Source organism: Ahaetulla prasina, chromosome 3 (genome assembly GCF_028640845.1).
Source record: "Ahaetulla prasina isolate Xishuangbanna chromosome 3, ASM2864084v1, whole genome shotgun sequence".
NCBI classification, from domain to species: Eukaryota; Metazoa; Chordata; class Lepidosauria; order Squamata; family Colubridae; genus Ahaetulla; species Ahaetulla prasina.
Window position 1 is genome coordinate 213,847,912 of NC_080541.1, and position 8,762 is coordinate 213,856,673.

An 8,762-nucleotide genomic window follows, 5' to 3' on the forward strand; every position below is an offset into this window, starting at 1 on the left:
AAACAAAATCAACTCAGTCTCTGGCCAATCAGCTGAAGTTAACAACCCATTGCTTTGGACTCTCACACAGCGTACATAGAAGGAACCTTCAGGTAAGCCAATGTTCCTTTGAAGGTCTCTACTATTGATACTGTGTTGTCTAGTATTGTAAGAGGTGGAAGTATGGAAGGGTTTCTTCTAAAATCTACCACCATTTCTACAGTTTTGAGTGTGTTCAGTTCCAGATTGTTCCGGTAGCACCACGAGGCTAGTTGTTCAATCTCCTGTCTGTATGCAGAATCATCATTGTCTCAAATGAGACTGATCACTATGGTGTCATCTGTGAACTTCAGTAGTTTAACCGATTGATCATTAGAGATTCAGTCACTGGTATACAGAGAGAAGAGAAGTGGGGAGAGCACACAGCCTTAGGGGGCCCTGTGCTAATTGTACAGGTATCTAATGTGATTCTGCTTAGCTTCACCTGCTGCCTCCTGTTTGTTATGAATCATATTTGGAGATTATCAAGTTGAGGATGGGAAATCAAATATCCTAAACTCTTTGGAATAATTACATATACTCAACCGAAATGTGTAAATAAGTAAAGGAATAAATCATTTGAAATTAAGCATATTAAATTTACAAAGATAAGTTTTATTTTCATCTCTAAAATATCCAGTCTGTTTCTGCATTATTTAAAACAATCAGAAAATAGGACACAAGGATATTGTTATACTGAAGAACAATGATAAATAAGATTGTAAACTAGTGTCTAACCCTCTTGATTTATGTCTTTGAGAACACCCATATTGGAAATGCTTAAAGTCAACCGCATCTGGAAGTAAGTAAAAAAACACGTTATTAATCAGTTCCCTTCCTTTTTAGAGTCTTTCAAATTGCTTTCAAGTTTCTTGTAGATTTATCTTTTCATATCTGAGAATCACAATTCCAGAAAAGATTGCCTGGACCTAATTTAAATGTAACTTTGAAAAATGAAGAAACAGATGTATTTGTATGAAATTGACTTTTTTTGTGAGGTTGGATAATACATAGTTTTTTAGAATAGAATAGAATAGAATAGAATAGAATAGAATAGAATAGAATAGAATAGAATAGAATTTTTTATTAGACAAGTGTGATTGGACACACAAGGAATTTGTCTTGGTGCATATGCTCTCAGTGTACATAAAAGAAAAGATACCTTCATCAAGGTACATTTACAACACAAATGATGGTCAATATATCAATATAAATCATAAGGATTACCAGCAACAAAGTTACAGTCATACAGTCATAAGTGAAAGAGATTGGTGATGGGAACGATGAAAAGATTAATAGTAGTGCAGATTTAGTAAATAGTTTGACAGTGTTGAGGGAATTATTTGTTTAGCAGAGTGATGGCCTTCGGGAAAAAACTGTTCTTGTGTCTAGTTGTTCTGTTGTGCAGTGCTCTATAGCGTCGTTTTGAGGGTAGGAGTTGAAACAGTTTATGTCCAGGATGTGAGGGATCTGTAAATATTTTCACGGCCCTCTTTTTGATTTGTGCAGTATATAGGTCCTCAATGGAAGGCAGGTTGGTAGCAATTATTTTTTTTGCAGTTCTAATTATCCTCTGAAGTCTGTGTCTTTCTTGTTGGGTTGCAGAACCAAACCAGACAGTTATAGAGGTGCAAATAACAGACTCAATAATTCCTCTGTAGAACTGAATCAGCAGCTTCTTGGGCAGTTTGAGCTTACTGAGTTGGCGCAGAAAGTACATTTTTTGCACCTTTTTTGATGATGTTTTTGATGTTACCTGTCCATTTTAGATCTTGCGATATGATAGAACCTAGAAATTTGAAAGTTTCTACTGTTGATACTGTGTTGTCTAGTATTGTGAGAGGTGGAAGTATGGAAGGGTTTCTCCTAAAGTCTACCACCACTTCTACGGTTTTGAGTGTGTTCAGTTCCAGATTGTTTCGGTCGCACCACAAGGCTATTCGCTCGAGCTCTCATCTATATGCGGATTCGTCATTGTCTTGAATGAGACCAATCACTGTTGTGTCATCTGCGAACTTCAGTAGCTTAACAGATGGATCGTTGGAGATGCAGTCATTGGTATACAGAGAGAAGAGAAGTGGGGAGAGCACACAGCCTTGGGGAGCCCCTGTGCTAATTGTACAGGTATTTGATGTGATCTTGCTTAGCTTCACCTGCTGCTTCCTGTTTGTTAGGAAGCTTCTGATCCACTTACAAGTCTGTTCTCGTACCTGTAGCTGGTTTAGCTTAGTTAGAAGAGTGTCTGGAATGATGGTATTGAATGCTGAAGTAAAGTCTACAAAGAGGACCCTTGCATAGATCTTTGGAGACTCAAGATGTTGTAGGATGTAGTATAGTTGAATAGAAAAAGCACTTACATCTGTGAATCTCTTACCTCAGACTGGAATTACAGTACTTCTTCCTCAAATCTGTGCCATTCAAATGCAAGAAATAAGAGGCTAGTATTCAACTGCAAGAAAGTTGGATTGATGCTAAAATTATGTGGATTTTAGGAATACTTTTTCCCATTTTGATTTCTAGGAATCTGGATTGAAGTGGTCCATTACACAATTTTATTTTACAGTTACCATAACATTTATTCTGTAATTTGTTTGTGGTTTAGGATAAAGTATATCTTGGGGTTTTTTTATTAAGTAGTTGATGAATATTTGTTCAGTTTGCATCCTATCTATCTAAGCATGGAACACTCAAATGCCTTACAACAGTTGCTAACAAGAAAAATTTATAAAACATAAAACTATATGCAAAGTTTTAAATAAATAGATAGATGTATGTATTAGGTTGTTTATTGTTAATGTTGCTTTAACTATTGGTTGGGAACAGAGTTTGATGTAAGGTGGGTGGCTATATAAACGTTTGAAATAAATGAAGTTAAAATCTGAAGTAAAATGAAAATTATTTCAGTTACATGGAAAAGGTTTGGGCAAGATATGATCTTTCCACCCATTTCCTGAATATTTAGATGAACCAAAGACATCTCCTTGAAGAGTATCTTTAATATCCAGGGAATACCAAAGAAGGTTTTCTCCTGTACACCAAATAGATAAACTTCTAAAAGCAGGGTTGTCAGACCTGGAAGCCATCTTTCTACCTTTGAGCCTTCAGGCTTCAGGCCTGCCACAAATTCTACTGTGGGAAACTGGGAGAGGGGATTATATAGAGTAAAGAGGTAGTCAAAATAAAATTCTTTCTAGAAAGTCAAGGCCATTGTGCCCTGTAGCTGTGCTGAGAAGAATGAGGAGGTATCTTCTGTTCTGGAGGGTACCTGATTGGTTCATGTGGATGAAAGGCAAGGACTTGAACATTCTTTTGGGTGAGGAAAACCCGGAAGGTCTCAGATTCGGGTTTTCCCAGATGTGCCAATATTTCTAATAAAAGTTAGCTTTGAGGAACTTCAAGCCTCGGAGTTTGATTTCGTTGGGGGTGTTACTTGGAACCCTGACAAGATATCTTTAAAATAGCCATTTTGATCTAGTGGTTAAGGCACCAGGTTAGAAACCAGGAGACTGTGAATTGCCTGGGTGACTTTAGGTTAGTCACTCTCTCTCAATCCAACCCACCTATAGTGGAGTTGTGGTGAAAGTAGAAGGAAGGAATATTTTGTATGTCTGTTGTTGAGTTATTTATAAAAGTAATAAAACTGGGACATAAATAAAATAAAAATCCCTATTCCTTGCGCTAGTTAATAGCTTAACTACCACATTTTGTGCTAATTGTAATTTTGGACATTCTTTGAGGGCATTTCCACTTAATATGGGATGTGCCTATAATCATGCAAATATTCTCCTTGGCACAGATGCTACTTATAAGCCTGTAACTTTACAGTGATCCAGCCACTCAATTGAAGCAACAGACACTTTAAATCGGGCTGTCAAACTCCCGGCCTGTGCTGACCATGCCCACGCCCGGTTTAGCAAAGGGGAAAAAAAAGTCCTGATATGTCACGTGATGCTGCCGTGACAATGTGAGTTTGACACCCCTGCTTCAAATAGTCATGGAGTTGGTTGAATGTTCTGGTCAGTGAGATAATACTACTTATATTCAATGTCACACAGAATTCCTATCCATCAACTTAAGCATGCTATATCACAGATTGACTGGCAAACAGGGCTTGGAGAAATCTCCATCATTTCTCCTTAATATATAGTATGCTGAGTCATCCATTGCCTCCAGAAAAAACATGCTTTATCAATAACTAAGCTAAAGGTTGAAGGGCCCATCTTCGCTGTCATTTGATTCTTGGGCTGATTGGAACATGAAGGGTGGGCAATCTGGCCTTCTGATCTACGCAAGCCTTATATTTCAAGAACTTAGTTCACTGAAAGTAATTTTAGCAAAGAAGTCACGGTATCCTGTTGTATTCAGAAATATTTCAATAAGCTTCCAAATATAAATGAGGCCCTCTGTTTCTTTTAAAGTGCTAAGATTAGCCTAGCAACATATGGATAGTGAACCTGAGAGCAGCAAAACATCTGTCAGCATAGAGCACTTTTTTGTAATTTAACTTCTAACTTCGAAGGACTTTTATTCATAAAGAGACCCCACGTTAATTTTCTTCAGTCCTTTGCAGAAGAAAGGTAGACCCATATAACAAATGTTTGAGCTGCAGAAGATTGGATGACTGCATTCTAAAGCAGGGGTCTCCAACCTTGGCAACTTTAAGACTTGTGGACTTCAACTCCACAAGTTGAAGTCCACAAGTCTTAAAGTTGCCAAGGCTGGAGACCCCTGTTCTAAAGGCCTGTGCATTCTAAAGGACACATTCTGATTTATAAGGAGATAATTGAAAGCTTGGTGAAAACTTCTTAGGAATTCCTCAAAGATGGACTGATGCTGATAAGGCTCATAAGGTCACCAGGGAATTGGTTCTGGATTTTGGGAGTAGCTAATTCTAAAGTCCAGAATGTATGAAAGCTTTAGCTATAGCAGTGAATTTTAAACTTGGGGTGATTGATCCCAAGGCGTGTTTTGGGCATATTATGGAGGTAATGGAGGAATTTTTAAGTTTATTTTGTGAGTTAAAACCTTTCAGAATAATAGCATTGGAAGGGACCTTGGAGGCCTTCTAGTCCAACCCCCTGCTCAGACAGGCATAGAGTTTCTATGCCATTTCAGACAAATGGTTGTTCAATTTTGTCTGAAAAGTTCCACTGTTGAAGCATCCACAACCTCTGGAGGCAAGCCGTTCCACTGATTAATTGTTCTAACTGTCAAGAAATTTGTCCTTAGTTCTAGGTTGCTTCTCTCCCTAATTAGTTTCCATCCATTGAATAGACTAGAATAGAATAGAATAGAATTTTATTGGCCAAGTGTGATTGGACACACAAGGAATTTGTCTTGGTGCATATGCTCTCAGTGTACATAAAAGAAAAGATACGTTCATCAAGGTACAAATAGCCAAGATGGCGCCAACGAAGGTGAAATGCTCTCTAATTAATTTCCATCCATTGCTTCTTGTCCTGCCTTCAAGTGCTTTAGAGAATAAAATGACTCCCTCTTCTTGGTGGCAGTCCCTGAGATATTGGAACCCTGCTCCCATGACATCCCTAGTCCTTCTTTTCATTAAACTAGACATATTCAATTCCTTCAACTGTTTTAGCCTCCAGTCCCCTAATTATCTTTTTTCTATACTCTTTCTAGAGTCTCAACATCTTTTTTTACATCGTGGCAATCAAAACTGGATACAGTATTCCAAGTGTGGTCTTACTTAGACATTATAGAGTGGTATTAACACTTCACTTGATCTTGATTCTATACCTCTGTTAATGAAACCTAGGACGGACTGTGTTGGCTTTTTTTGGCAGCTGCAACACACTGCTGGCTCATGTTTAAGTGATTGTCCACTAGGATTCCAAGATCCATCTCACAGTTACTACTGCTGAGCCAGGTACACTTATACTATACCTGTACATTTGGTTTTTCTTGCGTAAATGTAGAACCTTACTTTTTTCACCATTAAATTTCAATTAGTTAATGGGGCCCAATGATCAAATCTGTCATGATCCTTTTGTATTTTAAGCCTATCTTCTGGAGTATTGGTTATTCTTGCCAGCTTGGTGTCATCTGCAAATTTGATGAGTTCCCATCTACTTCAGAGACTTCAGAGGATAATTAGAACTGCAAAAAAAAACAATTGCTACCAACCTGCCTTCCATTGAGGACCTGTATACTGCACGAGTCAAAAAGAGGGCTGTGAAAATATTTACAGACCCTTCACATCCTGGACATAAACTGCTTCAACTCCTATCCTCAAAACGATGCTATAGAGCACTGCACACCAGAACAACTAGACACAAGAACAGTTTTTTTCCCGAACGCCATCACTATTCTATTATGCTATTCTATTCTATTCTATTCTATTCGATTCGATTCGATTCGATTCGATTCGATTCGATTCCATTCCATTCCATTCCATTCCATTCCATTCCATTCCATTCCATTCCATTCCATTCTATTCTATTCTATTCTATTCTATTCTATTCTATTCTATTCTACCTATCCCCTCATCTAAATCATTGATGAAGATATTGAAGAGTACTGGGCCTAAGACAGAGCCTTGGGGTACCCCATTGCATACTTTCCTCCATGTAGATGCAGTTCCATTAAGGACTAAACGTAACTATGCTTGATTATTTGGCGAGGTTCATATAAATCAGTTTCTTAAGCACAGTTCTGGTTTTTTGTATCATTTATATAATTACATTGCATTTGTGTCAAAAGCACTTCTGGGTTAAAAGGATTAGCCGGTGGCATCACCATTGCCTGGGAGATGCCCAGTTGGGGGCTCCTTCGATGCCCCAGCAGACGCTGGAGTGAAGGAAGGGGGCTCAACCCCGCCTCACGGCAGCACTTGGTTCCCAAACGTGGGCTTGCTAACCTCCATCCCAGCATCCTAACCACGCAAACCACCATGCTCCTTATTTATATAATAATGGTGAAATTTATGCTGCCCATCTCACTCTGCAAAATGACTGGGTGACTCAAAATTAAAATGTATAAAATGAAATATAGGCATTTGTATTAACTGAGACATTAAGTTTTGAGATTCTTTCTAAAAATCAATATTAAAAAGAAGCATCTAAGTTAGAAACTTTAGTTCTACTGTAATATTTGGTGAGATCATCAATGGCTTTGGGGTGAGGTACCAACTGTACGCTGACGATACGCAGCTGTACTTTTCCACCCCAGGCCATCCCAACGAAGCCATCGAAGTACTGTCCCGGTGTTTGGAAGCTGTACGGGTCTGGATGGGGAGAAACAGGCTCAGACTCAATCCCTCTAAGATGGAGTGGCTGTGGATGCCGGCACCCCGGTAGTCAGCTGCAGCCGCGACTGACTGTTGAGGGCGAATCATTGGCCCCAGTGGAAAGGGTGCGCAACTTGGGCGTCCTCCTGGATGGACGGTTGTCTTTCGAAGATCATTTGATGACTGTCGCCAGGAGGGCTTTTTACCAGGTTCACCTGGTCCGCCAGTTGCGCCCCTTCCTTGACCGGGATGCCTTATGCACGGTCACTCATGCTCTGGTTACCTCTCGCTTGGACTACTGTAATGCTCTCTACATGGGGCTCCCCTTGAAGAGTACCCGGAGGCTCCAGTTGGTTCAGAATGCAGCTGCGCGGGTGATAGTGGGAGCCACACGTTGCTCCCATGTAACACCTCTCCTGCACAGTCTGCACTGGCTACCTGTGGTCTTTCGGGTGCACTTCAAGGTGTTGGTGACTACCTTTAAAGCGCTCCATGGCTTAGGGCCAGGGTACTTACGGGACCGCCTGCTGTTACCAAATACCTCCCACTGACCTGTACGCTCACACAGAGAGGGACTCCTTAGGGTGCCGTCCGCCAAGCAATGTCGGCTGGCGGCCCCCAGGAGGAGGGCCTTCTCTGTGGGGGCTCCCACCCTTTGGAACGAGCTTCCCCCTGGACTTCGGCAACTGCCGGACCTTCGGACTTTCCGCCGAGAACTGAAGACCTATTTGTTTGTTTGCGCAGCTGGCATAGGATTTTAATAGGATTTTAATTAGTTTTAATGTTTTAATATTCTATAATTCGGGGTTTTATTTTAAATGTTTTAATTCGGCCATTTGTATAATAAGTTTTTTAATTATGGTTTTATGTGTATATTGCTGTTGTTTTTTATTATGGCTGTAAACCGCCCTTAGTCCTTCGGGAGAAGGGCGGTATAAAAATTTAATAAATAAATAAATAATAAATAAATAAATAAATAAATATTTCTGCTGTTGTAGAACACATTACAGTCTATTCACAGGTACATCAAAAGTTGTAGGTTGTTCTGCATGGTAGCAATAATTTGCTGCCAGAGAAATACTAATGTGTACTGTATAAAGCCAATTATTGCTAAGCCTGCTCATTCTCTTGCTAAAAATAAAGAGCAGATGTACTTCAAAATGGGCATTCATTCCTTTTTACTTCTAGATGTTGCATGGAACAGCATTTTCTCTTTACAACCTCTCCTGGCTATATTTTTTTCACAAATTTATTTTATTTTATTTATTACATTTATATGATGCCTATCTCATTATTAAGTGACTTTCAGCACCTTACTATTCTTGTAAACTGGATTTTGCGATAAAAGAATAGATATTCTTAGAGTTCTCATTAATGCAGAAGAGGAATGAGAAAAAAATTGAATGGGCATATCGAACAGTTTTTCCAACAACAAAATACTTTATTAGAAGCAATTTTTAAAATATTTACAACCTTAGTAGTGCCATTTAATTCATTC

General features: G+C 39.2%; 1 protein-coding gene across 1 annotated transcript in view; it reads left to right on the top strand.

Moving 5' to 3' along the window:
- The window catches only part of ZNF831 (zinc finger protein 831), an 83,776-nt gene that overhangs the window by 42,447 nt on the left and 32,567 nt on the right, over window positions 1–8,762 (top strand). The window lies entirely within an intron of this gene.